Genomic DNA, 19,921 nt, shown 5'->3' with positions numbered 1-19,921 from the left:
AGAGCAGGACAGCGACAGCCAGCTGACGGGGACCCTCCAATGTCTCAACATCTCCCAGCCGGTCCGCGCTCACCGGCCTGTAAATTCGCTTTCGTGTAGTTGCTGGAATCTCGGCTCAAGAGCTGAGCCCCCACCTTTACCACACGGGCTCCACCGGGCAATAGACTGCTCTGGGCGAAGGAATGCTTTCCTTTCAGACCGGGACTCCCTAGCCCTTTGGCAGAGGGGAACGAAAAGCACCCGTCTTTGAAAAACGGAGGCATAATTTACACAAAGCGCATCCTCTGGCCTATATCCTATGCGTTCTGATGGCACAGAGTCCGAGCACGCGCGGCCCTATGCTGTGGCCACAACCACGACCCGAGCGCCGCCGGTCCCCACACCCCGCCCCCACAGCCGCTCCTCGGCCCCATCTGTTTCCTGTCCCCCCAGCGCGGGGCGTCCCAAAGTGTCATGTAAACGGACTCGTGGCGTGTAGTCCTTTGAGGCTCGCTTCCGCTTAGCAAAGTGAGCCTGAGGTTCGCCCCTTGTACCAGGGCTGTACCAGGCTCCGTCCTCTTGCTGTTGCCTAGCGGTACAGCACTGTCCCGATCCCCCGGGGCGCCGGGCCAACCACCTGTTGAGGGACGTTTGGGTTTTCCAGTTTGGGGCAGCGATGAATAAAGCTGCTGTGTACAAACTTTCTCCCACAGGTGGTAAGGGCTGGTTTTCATTCCCCAGGAGCCTCAGGAAGTGGAAAGCGTGCAGAGAGGGTACGCCTATCAGTGAGGCACACTGCCCAAGAGGCGCCAGCGCTGGGCGGCTTCAGAAAGGCAGGGGGCCGCCTGGACCGGCGCTCAGGCCCGGCGCCCTTGCCCGCTGCTCGGCTCTGCACAATCGAGGGGCACGACGCAGACGCCCAGAATGCGGCGCGCGCACGCCCACCCACGCTCACACCCGCGCACACGCAAACGGGCGGGCCAGAGGCCCGTCCGGGCGCGACCGGCTCACCTGCCTGGGGTCCATGGCGCCCCCGACGCATGACCTGGAGCGGCGCTGGCGACCCTCCCCCTCCGGGCGCCCCTCCCCAGGTGGGCCGGCCCCCCACCTCCTCCGGGCAGACGCACTCGCCCCGGGGACAGCGCAGTAGGCAGCCTGGGCGCGCGGCCGGCCTGGCTGCGGCGAAGTGGCCCGGCTCAATTTCACTTTCGTTTCCTCCGAAGGACCGCCTCTTTGGGAAGTTTAGCGGGAGGAGGGGTTTGAGCGGAGCCAACAGACGCCGATCTAACCGATCTAACCCTCGGCTTGCAGGACCACTGGAGTCACTCCTTCAGGAAGGCGGCTACGCCGCACCTGCCCTGCCCCGCCCGGGACCCCCGGGACACAACTCCCGCCGCCCCCAGCCCAGTTCTGTGGAAACAGCCCGAGGCTAGGCCTCTGTCTCGGCCGCCGTCCCCCCCCCCGCCCCCCACCACTTACCCTCCCAGCAGGTTGTGAGCGACTTAAACCCACCACCGCGGGGGCACCATTTAGGGTCTAATGGTGACGCCATCCCAGCACGCCTTCACAGCTCTGCCAGGTAGGCGGGCTTGACTCCCAAATTACGTGCAAACTGAGGCCTGAGGCGGGCTGCTGATAAACCCAGGCCTCACTCTGCACCCCCACTGTGCGCTCACTGCAGTTATGACTCCCCCAAAGATAACTTCTGTTGTCTGCTGGGGGAAATTCAACTGATCTCACGTAGGCTTGACCAAGAGGTCAATCCTATGGTCAGCAGTCCACAATCCTCCCCAGTGAGAAACTGATTTCCTGTTTCATCGCCATTTCGTCCCCACGGCCTGTGAGGTCAGGATGCCCGGCTGGTGCCCTTTCCCTCCGGTCTCCCTGGAGCACCCAACCTCCAACTCCCCATGGGCAGCGGGCTGGGCTCCCCCTCCTGTGCGTCTGTGCGTGTCCTCCGAGGCTTAGAATGTACCTGTGGCGCTGCTTCTGACCAAAGGCTCTCAGGGGCTGCCTCAAATATCCTCTCCCCAGGAAGCCTCACCCAACTCTGGGTTGGGGAGTGGGTGCCTCTGCAGCCCCTCATTTTGTGCTTCTCCGTTACTCCGCCTTACCCTACAGAGCACTTTCTCTGTGCTCTGAAAATGCCTGGGTCCTTGAACGCAGCTTCCCACGTGCCAGGGAAGGGCAGGTGTCCTTGGGGAAGGGCAGGTGCCCTTAGCCACCAGTCTGCTGGGGAGGACCAGCACTCCCGACACGGATCATAGTGCCGTGCCTCCTGACATTCCGCACTTAGTGACTGACCCATAATCCACTGCGTGGAAAGAATAATCGATGGGTACAATGTAGCACAGAACTCGATGAAGCTGGGAAGATCAACAAACCTGTGAAACCGCGCTCGAGGTCCTCACATTGGGGAAATGCACGGGAAGGCCACAGAGTTACTGCCCACCCCCAGACCGGCCGCTCGACCACGTGGGCAGCAGCTCCCACTCCCTACCGGAAACCAGTTCACGATACGCGGGACAGGCGGGAATATACACGCCCTACAAGTGCGCAGTCCCACTTCTACACCTGGACGCACGTACACAGAGTGGCCTTACTGGGAACAGACAACCCGGAAACAGCCCAAACGTCCAGGAAAAGTGCAACGGATAGATGGCGGCACATACTGGCGACGGCACGTTCCACGGCGTCAAACACCACAGAGCTGGAACCACACGCGGCACAGTGGGTCATCATCTAAACAGGACACTGAGCAAAGACACACTACCTGTCCACTTACATCACCTCCCAAACCAGGCAAAAGTACAGCGGGCACCTCACAGAAGCCAGGACGGGGTCACCTTCAGGGAGGAAGAAGGGTGTTCCGACTGGGAAGCAACGTTCTGGGTGCTGGCAACGCTGCTGCTGGGCCGCAGCTCATGAAGTCACATACTTGGGCTTTATGTACATTTCTGCGTGGATGTGCTACACTTCACAATGGTAAAAGGTTAAAAACGAGAAACTCTCCGTACCTGACCCCAGCCCGTCTCCCTATGTTCTATTTTCCATTTAAGTAAAATGCGTTAGGTCTTACCTCTGTTTTCCTGCCTTCGGGCTAAACAATCCCATGGCCTTTGACCCTTCTACCAGAATGTTCCGGAAAAGCCTCAGTCACAGCTACAGGGAAGGTGCCTCTTCCGTCCCTTTAACCTCACATGGGAGGCGGTGCTGAAGCAGAAGGCTTCACTCCCCAACAGCGCGTCAGCTCTCTCCCGGAAACAGTGCCAACTGCTCGTCACCGTCCCAGCAGCTCCCTTACTCGCAAGCATCTCACGGCCCCGGGTGCTTGGCTCCCACAGGGCAGTGACGCTGCCGGCCATCTGTGCGCTATGCTAGCGTGGGGACTCCACACATTGGATGAAACACTTTCTAAAAACTAACCAAAAGTAACATGTCACTTGCAGAACGTTGCAGAAAATACCAAAGAGCAAACAGTCCAAATGCTCCCCCCCACCCCCACTGGTCTACCCTTAATTCACCAGGGCCTCCCCTCCCCGTGTTTCCTCTGTGCACAGTGGCACCGTGAGCACACAGGTGCCCCCCGCCCCCCCCCGCCGGGGCCAGGAGTCCGGCTGAGAAATGACCCCAGATGCAAGTCGTCCTGACTACATACCATCCAGGGTTACCAGCTACGACCAGCCACCGGCGGAGAGCTACCCGCTAAGACGAGGTACAGAGCCCCTCTCTCCTCGCCCGGTGTTCTCAAAGTTGGCCTTCCGCGTCATGGCTGCAGAGCACTGGCTGCACCTGCCTTCAGGGGCCTGGATCCCCCCAAGCCCCGGGGAGGATCCGTTGTCACCTGGGCTGCAGAGTGGCTTTTAGTTTCCAATCTCTGCTATCTTTGCTTTTTAATTATGAATGGTGGTCTGGCTTTGTAACGATTAATTTGGCTTGTTGTGTATGACCTGGCTGCTGCAGGGTGCATATTTACAAGTCCTCCTAGTCCCTGATGTCCTACAGGCAGACGGGGCTGTGCACAGGGGCTACATCGAATCCTCTCTCCCTTCTGTAAGGCAGATGTCTGCAAACTCCTTCCGTATTTGCTCGCATAGTCCCGCAGCAAGAGGCACGTACTGCGTGTGAATGCAAGCTACTTAACTTGCAACACGCTATCGAAAAAAGTAACAAATTACTAAGCTATTTTTAACTATTAGGGCATCTTTTCAGAACAGGATATGCACATAAATAAACTCCCTTTCTTACCTTAACTCCTAGGAAACACATAATAAGCCCATTAAGCCCACGTTTATTGCCCTTTTTGGTTGCTGTTTCCCTTTCGGTCCTTTATCACTGGGTTTTTTATTGCACCACACCAACGTAACTTTCAACACCCTCAGGGCCTTCCCACATCGACCCCACCAGCTTTCTGCAGACAGACCGGTGACCTGCCAGCCCTGCCGACCAGTGCCCCCCAGCCGCGTTCACCGTAACGCCTGTTCTGATGTTAATCACTAGACCGGCTTTTGAAATCACAGCAGAGCAAAGGGCTGCCTCAGGAGCCCCAGGAGACTGTGAGGTCTCCCTCAGCAGCAGGCAGGCGCCTGGACCCAAAGTCAGCCAGTAGAGGAGCGAAAAGTGGTATTTATCAACTATCTATAGGCACCAGGCATTGTGATAGCAAGCATTATCGTATGTCAAAGATATAATATTAGGAAGAAAAGCAAAACCATACTAATAGTAATGGCTAACAGGCTGTGCTACTATTTCACATGAAAGTTTATTTACTTAATGTTTATTTCATTTTTGAGAGAGAGCGTGAGCAGGGGAGGGGCAGAGAGACAGGGAGACACAGAATCCGAAGCAGGCTCCAGGCTCCGAGCCGAGCCGTCAGCTCAGAGCCCGACGTGGGGCTTGAACTCACGGACCGTGAGATCATGACCTGAGCCGAAGTCGGACGCTTAACCGACTGAGCCACCCAGGCACCCCAAATGTCCTTTTTTAAAAAAGAATTTTTAAATATTTATCTTTGAGAGAGAGAGCACGCGCGCGCACAAGTGGGGGAGGGGCAGAGACAGAGGGAGACACAGAATCCGAATCGGGCTCCAGGCTCCGAGCCGTCAGCACAGAGCCCGACGCGGGGCTCAAACCGACGAACTGTGAGATCATGACCCGAGCTGAAGCGAACCCTTAACCAACCGAGACACCAGGCGCCCCTGACGTGAAAGTTTAACCCGTGCGTGTGCATTTCGCCCTCTCGCGACTCGATGCGTCAAGCCCCGCCCCCTCTCCTACGGCGGCCGGCCTGGCACACAGCACACAGCTCACTTCCGGTGTGGCGCCGGCCCGCGGAGAGCGTCGGCGACCCGCCCACATTTGGGCTCCTCTGAGCCAGGGTCCAAAGGGGGGCGCCCTCCCACTCACTCTCGCCTTCTCGTCCTCCCTAGGGCCCGGCCCGTGGGTGGATGGGCTCAGCCCCAGCTCCTGGCAAGGGTCATGTCCCTATCTCCAAGGCTCGTAGGAGGCAGAGGGGACAGGCGCAGTCCTGTGCTGGGCGGGCTCGAAGGCGGCCTCTGCCCCTCAGTCCGCGCTGTGTCCCGGGTGAGCGGCGGGTTTCACCAACAGCCGGTTGCTGCACAGCCACGTGCCAAGTGGCCGCTTCCCGGCACGACCCATTTACTACCGAACCGACATGCTGACGTCGTTTTTCTTTCCGCGCTCTGGTCTGCACTGACCAGCTTGTAATTCTGTCTTCATAATAGTCTTAGAAGGAGTGTACTCGGCCCGCGTGTCGGTTGCCGTAGAGCTGGAGACTGGGGACGGCGGAAGGGGCCGAGGTGGAGGGGCTCTTGGCGCACTTCCGGTGGACGGACTTTCTGTGAACGAAAGCTGAGCCATCTCCAGGCATCTGCGGTGTTCTTTCCAGAGGGAATGAGTAACACCTATTTTTAAAAGCCTTCCTTCAGCACCGACGAGTTCACAGACGTTCCCGACTACACACACCAGCTCTGTGTATAGAAGGTGTGTGAAGACAGAGAGGCGAGGTTTGAAGAAGGTGGCCTCGAAGACAGGAGTGACGTGGCCACAGGCCAAGCGATGCAGGCGGCCACCCGACACTGGAAGGGGATGCTCACCTAGAGCCCCTGGAGGGAGCACGGCTCTGCGACACCCCGATGTTGGCCCAGTGATGCGGATATCAGATTTCTGGCCTCCGGACCTTTGAGAACGACTTTCTCTTGTTTTGAGTCACCAAATTCATGGCAATTTGTACTACAGCTCTAGGAAGCTGACACACCATCCTGATGGCCGGGGCAAACAGGGAGCTCCGAGTGCGAAACTAGCACAGACCTTGCTCGGTGCAGGGTTCCTGCCATCTGAGGCTATCAGAGGAAAAAGCTAAAACAGACCGGCTGTCAGAGACGACATGTGCACAGCCACAATTTCCATGTTTTACTTAAACCAAACAGTACGCCTTTCCCATTACTGTCTGGCAGAATTAGAACCTTTTGTTTTATTTGAAAAAAATATTACAGACACTGTCCAGCACAAATCAACAGCCAATATCATATTTAAAATGGGTTATGCATTCCCAATAAAATGAGGAATAAAGTAAGGATGGCCACCACTACTGTTATCTTATTTCAGTTCTGAGATGCACCTCTAACATTTCTGATATTGTGATGTGATTACAAGGTGTGTATATTTCATATGATAGCCCCCCCCCCCCGGGGCTATTATTGAATCAGTAGCATGCTTTATGCTCAAAAGTCTTAGAATGAAAAAAATATGGTACTTAACATTGTTTCGGAAATTCTAGCATATCCTAAAGCAGAAAAAAAGATACACTAAAAGTAACGAAAAAACGGATTATTTGCAGATAATATCAGAACTGCAGTTGACCCCAGAATGAAAAATTCTTAGAACCAATGGGCAGTCAAGGAATATGGCTGGATATAAGAAAAATATACAAAACACAACTTCTTTCTTACGTGTAGGGTAAGAATACTGTACTCTTAACAGCAACTAAAACATTAAAAAAATAAACATCTAGGAATAATCTTAAGAAATGTGAAAGCCTACATGTGGAAAAGTATACAACTCTGCTGAGGAGTGTATTCTTAAGTACAAGGATACGCCAACCCCAAATGAGATGGCGGGACAATTTACGAACTGAGCCAAAGTAAGTAACCGGTCACTGCAAGTTCTAATGAGGTCAGGGCAGAAAGGACTGAGTATCTGACAAATGATTACTTACACTGTCTTAATTCACAGCAGTCTGGTACGACACAAGGATGGAGCTCCAGGCTGACAGGGCAGGACCACGTTCCCTAAAGCGTGTATACTGGTCTGACATGTGACAGGGAGCCAAAAGCAGCAGGGAGGGAGGAAGGGTATGTCAACACAGGGAGCTCGGCCAACTCATCGGCTTCTGGGGGGGGAAACGTATTTGGAGCCTTGTCTTACAGTAATAAGCCAAAATAGATTACAAATGGATTAAAAGGCTATTTGTAAAGTATTCTAAAAAACTAAGTCAGAATGTCTGACTTGTTTCACAGCAATGGAAGACATCTGTTCACTGCAGATAAAGTTTGCCTGGGTGGCGCAGTCGGTTAAGCATCCGACTTCAGCCAGGTCACGATCTCGCAGTCCGTGAGTTCGAGCCCCACGTCAGGCTCTGGGCTGATGGCTCGGAGCCTGGAGCCTGTTTCCGATTCTGTGTCTCCTTCTCTCTCTGCCCCTCCCCCATTCATGCTCTGTCTCTCTCTGTCCCAAAAATAAATAAACGTTGAAAAAAAATTAAAAAAAAATATATTAATAAAAACATGAAAGCAGAGAGGGAACCCGTTACAACACACATGGGACCCAGAGCTGTGTGCGCGTGTGCGTGTCAGACACTTACACACAGTGGTGAGCTCTGCTCTGCAGCCGGCACACCAGCCTACCTTCAGCCCCATCACCCGAGAGGCACACAATCACGGTCCCCATGTTGCAGAAGAGGAAACTGAGGCAGACCAAAGCCACGGAGGTTGCTGGAAGTCCCAGAGCCAGCACTCTGGCTCACGGCAGGTGGCCTTGGCCTTAAGCCATCCCCACGTTGTACTTTTATCAACAGTACAGTTGATAAAAAGGCAATTCGCACACACAAACAAGAAGCATAAATGCCTGTCAAACATTCGGGGAAACAATCGCACTAACAACTAAAGGCACGAAAATGTAATAAATCGGTCAAAAAAAATAAGACTACCCAGTGGTAGCTGGGGACTCTACGTCTGCCTTCACAGTCTCACCTTGGACTCTAGGAACCCACGCTGGCCCTACCCAAAATGTTCTCAAATAAGATTAGGTCACCGCCATCTCCGTCCTTTAAACCCTTTATGGCTACCCACCGCTCTTTGGATAAAGGCCCAAGGTCACGACAAGGTCTGCAGCATGCCCCGCTTCCTGGCTAAACGTCCCCTAAGCAGGCTTCACAAAAGGCACCTTCCGCTCTGTCTGTCCAACAGCCACAGAGCACTCTTGCAGGCACACACTGTTTTCTCCTCTTGTCCCTGTGCCGGGAGCAGAAGGTATATGAAATTTATAGTACCCATGACCCTAGGAAGCTTTCTTCACGGTCTTTAGCACTAGCTGCAGCTAAGCATTTGCAGGCTATCTGATCATGCGGTACGTCCGTCTCTCCTGAGCAGTACAAGTCTTACAGCCGTGACCCAGCACGGTGCTTTGGTGATAGAAGGTACGCGACAAATTACCTGTCAGAGGAGTATGCGTTAATGACTGGATGAAAGGAAGAGGTGGGAGGGGGAAGACCAAGAAGGGAGGGGGAGAAACAGCTACTTAGACGACGGGTCCAAGTGTACGAAAGTAATTGGACACTGGGCGTCAGAGGTCTCAAGTATGTCCGTGACTTCAGCTAACAGCCAACAGCCATTACCACTAATGACAATGTAATCCTAGGACTACATAGTTATTATTAGTGAACATAATAATAAAGATCCATCTTGAGGAGGAAAACCCGAAATCTAGTATGAAAACTTACGTTTGCGACAGCATTGTTTACAATAGGGAAAAACTGAAAACAGCCGTCAAGTCCAAAGTTGAACACATGGTCGCATAAATTCTGGAAGAGCCATGAATTAGTTACATGACACATAAGAGTGGTATTTACAGAGTTAACGCCACGGGAAATGTTTAAATCCTAACAAGTGAACAGAACACAAAACTGTAAACACAGGACAACTTCAGTTTTTGGAAAACAATGCGCCCAAGTGGCAGGTACCGACCAACCCCACAAGAAAGGCTTCCTTTCTGAGGCAGCCCGATTCTGCCCACCTTCCTCTGAGAAGGCCAGGCTTCCTCCCCAGACCCGGAGGGAGGATTGTGGGGCATCTAATAACCTCCTCTTGGCGATTCCGTTTCTCCCGCCAGTGATACGTGTGACAATTCTGGCCAAGAAAACACAAAAAGCTGTCAGGGCTTCCTGTGACAAAGGATTCCTGCTGCCAACAGGTGATGTCCTGCGGTGGCAGAGTGGAGGCCGGGACAGGGCCGAGCTGCTCAATCACGCAACCCCAGCACCGGCCTATGTGCGGGATAAGCCACACGGCGCTGCGTGAAGCACGCCAACACGTACGGATGTCTGACAGGCGTAGTTACCAGTGATTTTATTCAATTTAATAGTTTTCTGCAATTTTCAAGTTTCCTGTTATAAAGCATTACCACCCCTCAGATGGGGGGGGGGGTCCAGTAAGAATAGGAAAACAAATACAAACGGCATAAAACTTGCCGTTAGGATGCGCGAAGCCTAGGGGCGCCGGGGGCTCAGTCGGTTAAATGATTGGCTCTGGACTTCAGCTCAGGTCATGATCTCATGGTCCGTGGGTTCGAGCCCCGCATCGGGCTCTGTGCTGACGGCTCAGAGCCTGGAGCCTGCTTGGGATTCTGTGTCTCCCTCCCTCTCTGCCCCTTCCCTGCTCGCACTGTCTCTCTCCCTCTCAAAAATAAACATTAAAAAAAGCAGCTCAAAGTGTAGTAGTGGAAACAGTGTAAGACTCCACTTCGCAGCTACCAGAACGGCTCAAATAAAAACACCTGAACAGTATCTGAACCTGGGGAGGCTACGGAGCGACTAGAACTCTCATACGCTGCTGGCGGGAGCACGAAGCGGTGCCACCACCGTGGAAACTGTTTGGCCGCTCCCTCTAAGGCTAAGCGTCCCACCACCGACACCCAGCAACTGTACTCCCAGGCACGCACTTACCAGGAAGATACAAAGAAGCGGCCACAAAAAGGCGTCATGTGAGGAGGCTAACAGAGACCCGCGCAAGAGCAGGAAGGGGGAGTTGCCACCTAATGGAGACAGAGTTTCGGATTTGCAAGAGAAAAGGTTCTGGACGGTTGGCGAAGGTACGTAAGACGACTGTACCATATGCTTGAAAATGCTACACTTCGTGTAGCAATGTGTTTTGTACCTCAACAAAAAAAGACGAAAAAAATGGTCATAGAGCTTTATTCTTAAGAGCCCTAAACTGGAAACAAACCAAATGTCCATCATGTGACGAACGCACAAACACCCGATGTCCGTTCGCACACAGGGTAACGACACGTGCGACCCGCTTGATCCCGACCGGAAGAACCACGCACAGAAGGGCACGTTCTAGAACTCCATTTGTGTGAAATTTTACAGCAGCTCAGCTAATGTATGGAGATAACAGACATCACAACAGTGGTGGCTCTGGGGAGAGTGGTTTCTGGCAGTGGCATGAGGGAACCTTCTGGGGTGACAGAAAGGTTTTAATTTCCCGATTTGCATGGTGACTAGCGGACATATATATTTATCAATATTCACTGAAATATTTGCCGTCTATTGCACGTAATTGTATCTTAATAAAAAAGGGTCTTAGGGAAACAGCACATAAGGGCTGGAGGGGCTCCACCTGTCCTTTGGCTACACACGGACGAGTTCTTACCCCACATGGACAGCCACAGAGAAACGCTATGCCGTGCGGCGATTTGTGGATATGCTAAGCACGTTAAAATTAAAAGAATTATACATACATATGTTTCAATCTCAGTTTTGTGGAACAAGCTTTGATATTCTGATAAATTATTTTAAAAAGGAAAAATATGTATGCACTGATGTAAAATAAAATATAGACCATCTAACTCAAACTGATTTTATTTAAAACATGATGCAGCATTTTCATAAAATATCTGTTAAAATCTAAAATAAAATGGAGTATTAGCTGTTTAAAATAATAAAAAAAGCAAAACATAAAATACTGGAATACAGAATGAGAAAAAAACACTTTCAAGCTTGCAAGCAAAGGAAGAAATCAAAAAGCACAAAATTCGTCTACAGAATAACAAAAAGCAGGTTTTGTATGTTTAATAAAAAAGCCAAAATTAGATGGCAAACAACAAATCAGAGAAATATCCACGGCAGATAAAGTTGTTTTTATAAGGAGCACATATTCAGGTTTTTTAAGGGAATTTGTATAATTTGTAAAAAGTAACTTAAATGCAATTAAGTGAATAGACAAAATATTGACTGAGAATTTAAAAAAATGGAAATAAATATGATAACCGTCTGTAAAGAGCTCAAACTTAATCGTAAGAAAAGATACACATTAAAACCAGACAGTAATTTTCAAAGTAACAAAGATTTTCCGGTTTTCGTTAAAACACCCGGTCCCGGAGCAGACAGGGCGCTGGGCAGGGTGCTGGGCACGCGGTCTTCGGGAAGCGCGTCGGGACCGAGCCCAGCACCGCAGGCCGCAGCAGATGCAGGCGGGGCCCGGTGCCTGGAGGGGAGCGTGGGGTTACACAGCGGCCCTCACCCCAAGCGTCTATTTCTAGGAGAACTACTCTGTGCTAAAGAAGAAACAAAAGGGCACCCGCTCCCTTTTTCGCTGGGAGTGGGCATGGCACAGGTAGGCTTCTGGAAGGTAAGGCCCCTCTCGGGAAAGACGGATGTGCTCTGTATGTAGGGCAGACGTGCCCTTCCCCGGGACAGGCGGAAGAACCAACCCGCACAGCCTGGGGCCGAAGCGCCACTGGCCCCCCATCCGGCCGCCACACACCCGGAGCCAGCGCGGGGCCGGGAACAGAAGCGCCCGGACGAGCGCACAGGGGAGGCGAGGTGCAGATGGCCACGCAGAGCTGCACGGGGCGAAACGCAGTAAGTCCCTGAGAGACCCGTGCACCTCTACGTCTGCAGCCCAGAGACGCACACAGAACTTCATTTACTTAACAGCTGCGACTGTAAACCCCAGAAAGGTCAGGGGGGGCATGCACCACAGGCCGGCCTCTGCAGGGTGAGGTGAGCTGCAGGTCTCCTCTTTAGAATTTTCTAATTGGGATTTTTTAGCCTTTCTTGAGTGTTTGGTATTCAAAAGGAAAAAATGTTTAAAGTTCACAACTCTTGATCCCAATACTCCAATCAAAGAATGAGTATTTATAAAAGGGCTTAGAACAATGCATGGCCCACTTATAAGTGTTCAAATGAATGTTTTTAAAAATAAATACCCTAAGGAAAAGCCTTCAAACTCTGGACAAAGCCTCCATATCAACCATATCATTGTTGAGAAGGTTTGAGGTGGAAGCGAAACATTTCAACGGGGTGGAATTTCCCGTGGCTTCTTTGTGGGGCCGACCTTGGCCTGTGCAGGCACACGGGGAGAGGTTCTGCGTTTGCAGGGTGGGCCCGGAGCCCTGGAGTCTGCAGACATTTACAGCGAGAAACTGTATCTACCAGGCAGACTGGAGTCCTCATCAACACGCTGCCACCATTTTCTCCCTGTGGGCAGACTTTCATTCATGCATTTAATAAACACTTATCCAGCACGTGCTATGTGTCAGGCACTGTCCTAGGTCCTAGAAACACAGCAGTAAATGAAACAAAAATGCTTTTACTCATTATTCTCATGAAGCTGATGTTCTAACGAGGAGAGACAGGCAACAAACCATGCAACACCAATGGGTTAGAAGTGTTAAGAGAAATAACGTCAATTAAGGACGGGGGCCCTCAAATCTACCATAGGGCCGTGTTCCGGTGTTGATCCATAAGCAGAGAGAAGGGGGCCTAACCCATCGACGGAGGCCCAGGGAGGCTTCTGGGAGAATCGTGACCTGAACCCCGACAGCAGATCGTCTGAGGGCGTGGGGAAGGGAGGATGTGGCGGGAGCACGGGTGTGGAAGGTAAGAGGGCACAGGAGCAGGGCCACACAGCAACAACTTGACGGACAAGCCAAACCAGGGCAGGTGTCCCAGCCGGAAGGCTCCGGAAGGGCCTCGAAGTAGGATCCGAGCAGGGTGCGCGCACACGTACACGCGGCAGTCATCCCACGTGGTTACGGACAAGCGGTTTACTCTGGCATCCCAGGAGTGGGCCCATGGACACACCTGTCCAATTATGGTGTCCCTGTCCCCTTGTCCACAGTGACCGGCTTACAATGCAGAAGAGCACTGCAAAGTCATCAGCTTGGGGCTGCCGGTGCGTACAGAGAAAACAGCAGAAAATGAGGCCAATAAGCAAAAAAAGGAGCAGAGAAAGGCAGGGCCAAGAGTCTGTGACACTATTTCAGCCACACCTGAGGCTCATCCTTGGCCTTCCAGTTAAATTGTCAAAGGCGGAGGGGCTCTTTTTTGCTTGAGTTCACACTGGGTTTCTGCCATCTACGACTGGGTTAACGCACCCTCTTTTTGGGAAAGAGCTTTACTCTGTGTGTGGTGGTGACGGGGTTCAGGGGGGATGAGAGCATACACCCCGGTAGAGTTTCTCCCATTAGGGTTGATGAAGACGGTGAACTGGGTGCTTTAGGGCACCTGGGAGGGTACAGAGGCAGTAACAGCTTCTCAGGTGGAGGAACTTGGGGGGCGTGTTAGTCTATATGTGTGAGGAACATAAACCTGTGAGTTGGTATAATCCACGCTACAGCCCTAAGACATCGTCAAATAGAACCCAGAACGACAGCTGACGGAAACCACCACCAACATCAACCGTTTGAAACCAGTTTCCTATTCCCACATTAATGCCCATTAGTCACAGGTCTTTCCTAAGTATTTCATATTGCCACAAAGCTAGTATCTTGAACTCTTTACCTCTATACCAAACAATCATCCGGTGTTCTCCAGAAAACTTAACTCAGGCAGCTGGACCCAATATGGTCCAAACCTAAGATGTTAAAGCAAAATAAACTGCTATATCTCAAGAGATCACTACAGATGCCCAGAGCTCAGATTCTCTTGTTCACATATTTGAAAACTCTCATCATGGGGCACCTGCGTGGCTCAGTCGGTTGGGCGTCTGACTTCGGCTCAGGTCACGATCTCGCGGTCCGTGAGTTCGAGCCCCGCGTCGGGCTCTGTGCTGACAGCTCAGAGCCTGGAGCCTGCTTCCGATTCTGTGTCTCCCTCTCTCTCTGCCCCTCCCCCGTTTATGCTCTGTCTCTCTCTGTCTCAAAAATAAATAAACATTAAAAAAAACAAAACAAAAAAACAAACTCTCATCAGTTGGTCACAGATCAGAATTCCAATCTTGGTCTGAGACACAGCTTTAAATCTTTAGGTCCTTGGGAGCACCTGGGTGGGTCAGTCAGTTAAGTGTCTGACTTCAGCTCAGGTCATGACCTCCGGATTTGTGAGCTTGAGCCCTGCATCGGGCTGACTGCTGTCAGCACAGGGCCTGATTTGGATTCTCGGTCCTTTGCTCTCTGACCCTCCCCCACTGGCGTGTGCACGCTCTCTCTCAAAAATAAACAAACGTTAAAAAAAAAAAACAAAAACCACCAAACCTGTAAGTCCGTGAATAGGAAAGATGCTCATATTATACTGTTACTGTGTAACAGTGGCTTAAGGCAGCCTTTGCGTATTGAGCAATGGGTCTCAGTCTGGCAGAAATAACAATACCTCAAGATTTTTTCTTCTTTCCGCAGGCATTTCCCAAATACCTACTGTGTGCCCACGATCTCCGCACTGTGTGCCCGTGAGCCTTTCCTTTTTCTCTGGGTGAAAAGGCCAAATCTCGGTTCACACCTGGACCATGCTGGGTGAAATGTAAAATAAAAGATAATTTATCACTGAACAACTTGAAATATTATTCTTGCAGCAAATTCCGGCCCTCTAAGCTCTGCTTATGCCTCCCTTGTCCCCCTACACAGGTTCACACTGCCAGGGCGCGCTCTCCCTCTCTCTCATCACTGAGAAATAACAAGGCTCAAGCTCCATACAGCCTGAGAAGCCTGGGTTCTGGGTTCAAGTTCCAGTTCTGCCATTAACTAGTCTCAGGACTGTGGCTGAGACGCCTATTCTGCATCTGTAAAATGGGGATATGCTTACTTCCTGCACTGGGTTGCCGGACGAATGAAAGAAGTTAGTGTATGTAAAGCGCTTGGGACGGTGTCGGGCACACAGCAAGTGCTCAAGAAGAAGCAGTTATTAATTGATAATTAATTAATAAGTGAAGCCCTAACCTCTTTCCAGTTCTACAATTTTATGAGGTCTTTAGTAGAGAGATTGTGGGTTTTGACATCCCCTCCCCCCAAGTCTGCTTCATCGTATCTGGCAGAATAGCAAACATCCAAAATAGCAAAAAGTTCCCCGCTCTCATTCCGCCGAAGCAACGCGGCACCTTCAGCAAGGCAGCAAGTTCAAGCGCCTGGGTGCCGTGCCCTTACTCGTAACAGCTTGACACTTCGAATTCTGACAACTACCGTGCAAAGTAGACATCATTACCTTCGTTTTGCAGATAAGCCCGAGTAGGAGCAGAGAAGTTAAATAACTCAGTGTCGCACAGATGGCAGACGGCACACCTGACTCCAAAGCTCACGCCCCTTTCCACTCTTACCTCTCTGCGGCCCGTGCAGCAAGCACGCGAGTGTTTGTTAAATAAAGAAAAAGACATCCGGAGGCTTCGACGCGAGGGGGACAAGCCTTGCTTGGTAAAGATGGAGTTGGCACCTTCGCCCACATCCGCTCGACAATCTGACGCTCCCCGTGACCTACTCGGCCTGCCCCTCCGGCAGCAGCCACCGTAGGGACCTCTGTGTGCCAGTGCCCTGCCCTCCCGGCTAGGCGCCTGCTGAGACTGCCCCCCGCTGCCCGGAAAACCCAAGGACAGGTATCCCTTCTGGAAAGGCAAGTTTCCCAAACTCTGACATCACACGGAACACCTGCGGCAGGCTTACCCGCTAGCGGGGCCCAAGAATCACGCCGAGCGGATGGAGGACGGAGGACGGGGAGGTGACGCAACTAGGCCTCCCGCAGCGGGGCCAGGCCGAGGCTCGGCGCGGTGGCCGCGACCCGCGGCGGGCTGTCCACGGCGGACGCCCACGCCTTCCCCGCGGGAGGCGCGCAGGGCCGGCGCGGGCCAGCCGGGGGGCCGCGGGGCGCAGGCAGTCCGGGCGGGGAGGCGGCCCGGGAGCCCCGCGAGCCCCGCGTGCAGCCGCTCTCGCGCCCAGGGCGGCGGCGCCCCCGGTCCCCAGCTGCTGGGCTCCGGCCGGCACGCGCGCCAGAGCATCCGCGCGCCCCCGGCGCACACGCGCGCGCGCACGGGCGGGCGCACGCGCGCGCGCGCACGCACCCCCCCCCCCCCCCCCGCCCCCGCCCCGCGCCCCCTTCCTCAGCCGCTCCAGCCGGGAAGGGGATGCAGAGAAGGAAACAGCCTCTTACCCGGTGCGGTGATCCTCCGGGCCGCGGCCCGACCCCACAGCCTGCCACGGCCGCGGACCCTCCCCGCCCGCCCCCACCACGTAGCCGCGCCACCGCCGCCGCCGCCGCCGCCGCCGCCGCCGGGAATCAATGGCCCGGTCGCCGAGTGGTGACGTCACGGCGCGCCGGGCGTGGGCGGCAGCACCACGTGACCGTCGCCTCTTTTGTCTGCGTCGCGGTGGCGGGGGTTCCGCCGTCCCGGGCTCCCGGGGGCTCGCCGGGGTGCTGGTGCGGGGGGCGGCCCGCGGGTGCGCTCCCGGCCTGGCGCGGCACGAGGTGCCTCGGGGGTTTCGGTGGCGGTCAAGTGCACGGGGCCGGTTACGACGCCGCCGCAACCGCTGGTCCTCGGATGGCCCGTTTATTTATTTATTTGTTTTCGGATGGCCCGTTTGATTTCGAAGGTCATTCGGTGTTCGCCCTCTCACCGCCCGGCCCACTGACTTCAGTGTGGGGATGAGTCTCCATCCTTCACCACTGCCGCCCTCGGAATTCGTCTCCATCCTGATTTGTGTTTACAGCAACTCTTCCATCGCTGCAACGGACTTTCACGTTTATATTCACTATTAAGCGATATAACACTACTTTCGTTTTTTAACTTTTGTCTAGCGTTCTGGACTTTTCACAAAGATGTTGCTAAATGTCTTGGCTAAATGTCAAGCTGCTTTAACAAGCCACCACGGGTTTAGAAACAACAGGTTCTCGAGGCTGGAAGCAGGGTGCCAGCCTGGTCCCCTTCCTGGGGGTAGGCTTCTGATGTGGCCGAAGGCCTAGGGGTCTCCGTGGGGGCTCTTTCCTGCACCCCCAATCCCAGTCACGAGTGCTAGCGCTTCCCAGTACGAGGGCTTCAGCGTGCTTATCCTGGGGGGACACCAGCATTCATTGTCACTGCCACATAATAGTCCATTATGTGAGTGTATCATTGTCCATTCTCCAGCTGCTGAACGTTTATGCAATCTCTAGGTCTGTTTGCTTAGTTTTGCTTTTGTTGTTTGTTTTTGCGATTTCCAACAGTGTGGTTACGAGCAGTGCCTTTTGGTGTTTCTGTACAAAAATTTCTCTTGGGTACGTTTACCTACGAGTAGAATTGATGGGCTTTGGGTGTGTCACGTTCGACTTTATATGATGGTGCCATATCTTTACCCAGAGTGGTTATGCCCCAGTTCCACTTGTACCAGCACCGTATCTCCCCTCACACTGCAGACTTCTTGATTTCGGGCCATGAAAGGGGAGTTATATAATGTCCTGTCCTGGCTTTATTGGCATATCCCCGAGGTTCAACATCTCATATACTTGTTGGCCATCTGTAGTTCTTGACTGTGAAATACAAGTGTCTGGGGCTGGAGGGATTTCAAGGCAGAGCGAGGAAAAAGATAAGACCACGAGGTGGCAGTAACACACACACAGGCTTTCTTTGGGTCACCTTTGACAGATTTGTAGGCGGGGAAGGCCCTCAGAACTAGACAATCCAGAGACTCTGGAGCATTTAGATGGCGAGGAGACCAGATGTTAGGTGACCAGATGTTAGGTGTCCGTTGCTCTGCAGCCCAGCAGGAAGTCGCTGGGTCAGAAAGCTCTGAAGGGCAGCCGCAGGTTGGGGTCATTATAGCCACAGGGTTTATCTTCTCTGTGACCAGCAGATGTTGGGTGCAGTTTCATGAAGTATGCAAAACAGGCACGTGGCTCTAAGTGGCTAACAGCTTGTTGGAACAGTGTTTAAAACAACTGGATGTGTAAACATTTGAGGTTGGTACTTACTGGCAGGTTTTGAGTTTATAGGTCCCAGCCTGCTGTACAGAAATAAACAACCTAGGGGGGGGCCATCCTTGACTCACTTTTATGATACCCAGTTCGTGTCTTTTCCTCACTGTTTTTTTTTTTTTCTAGTGGATTGTACTGAACACTACTCCTTTGTCACTTATGTATTGCAAATTTCTTCTCATGTCGTGTTGCTTGTCTTTTCACTTCCTATTTTGATAAAAGTGTTCTTTTTAAAAAAATTTTACTTAAGAATTTTAGTTTTTAATTTTTAAATATTTACTTATTTTGAGAGAGAAAATGAGCAGGAGAGGGGCAGAGAGAGAGAGAGAGAAAGAAAGAATCCCAAGCAGTCTCGGCACTGCCAGCACAAAGCCTAACGCGGGTTTCCACCTCACAAACTGTGAGATCATGACTGGAACCAAAATCAAGATTGGATGCTTAACCAACTGAGCCATCCAGGTGCTCCATATTCTTAACTTTGAGTTTATAAATGTTTATTCTGTTTTTTTCCGCACCCCAATATACATTAACATATACTCTAAACATATTTAGTTTTGTTTTTGATGTTTGAATTCTTATGCTCTCTGGAATTTACTTTGGTTTATGGTTTTACTTTTTACATGCATATGAGTTTTCCACCCCCCAGGTTTGTTTTTTTACTAGCCCCTCCTTTCCCAGCTGATTGTCATGCCAACTTGGTCATATATTACCATTCCGTTTGTGCATGGCCGTATTTCTAAACTGTCTGTTCTCTTCTACCGGACAATTTGTCTTAGTGTCCACACCACACTGTTTAATTACCATAGTTAAATAAAAAGTCTTGGTTATTTAGGAGGGAAAATCTTCCTTATTTTTCTTCTTCATCTTCCATCTTGGCTATTCTTGGCCCTATGTTTTTCCAGACATATTTTAGAACGAGCTTCTCAAGTTGCGTGGGCACACACACCCACACACATACACAAAACCTGTTGGGATTTTAATTGACATTGCATTGAATATACACATAAGTTTGGACAGAATTCACATCTTTGTGATTCTGAGTCTTCCAATTCATAAACAAGGAATAGCCATCTTTTTACTAGGTCTTCATTAATGTCTTTTCAGTAAAGCCTTATTATTTTCTGAATCCAGATCTTGCACATTTTTTGTTGGGTTGATTCTTACTTTGTAGCTTTTGATGCTATTGTAAGGGATATTCTTTAAATTTACACTTTGTGATGGTCTGTTGCTGGAGTAGAAATAAATTTGAGTTTTGTATATTGATGTTGTATCCAGCCACCATGCTGGATACAACACTTAGTCTTTGATTTTAATAGTTTGTTCTTTCTAATAATTTGTAAACAATATGTAGACAATCATTATATGAAAATAATGTCAGTTCCAGTCATTTTTGCTTTTTATTTTTCTGAAAGTATAACACTAGTTAATTAACAGAAATGGTGATGTTCTCCTGACATTCTTGACTTGGGCAGTCTGGACTTGATTTTGAGTTTT

At 51.6% G+C, this 19,921-nt stretch overlaps 1 protein-coding gene across 1 annotated transcript in view; it reads right to left on the bottom strand.

Annotated features, from left to right (window-relative positions):
* The window catches only part of ADAR (adenosine deaminase RNA specific), a 66,897-nt gene extending 50,206 nt beyond the window's left edge, over positions 1–16,691 (bottom strand). The window contains exon 1 of the mRNA XM_030303414.1: positions 16,631–16,691. The gene's annotated coding sequence lies outside the window, so the exon portion shown is untranslated. The remainder of the gene's footprint in view (positions 1–16,630) is intronic.
* Positions 16,692–19,921: the final 3,230 nt, after the last annotated feature.

The sequence above is a fragment of the Lynx canadensis genome, chromosome F1 (genome assembly GCF_007474595.2).
Source record: "Lynx canadensis isolate LIC74 chromosome F1, mLynCan4.pri.v2, whole genome shotgun sequence".
In the NCBI taxonomy this organism is placed as follows: Eukaryota; Metazoa; Chordata; class Mammalia; order Carnivora; family Felidae; genus Lynx; species Lynx canadensis.
This window is presented reverse-complemented; position numbering and strand designations above follow the sequence as displayed.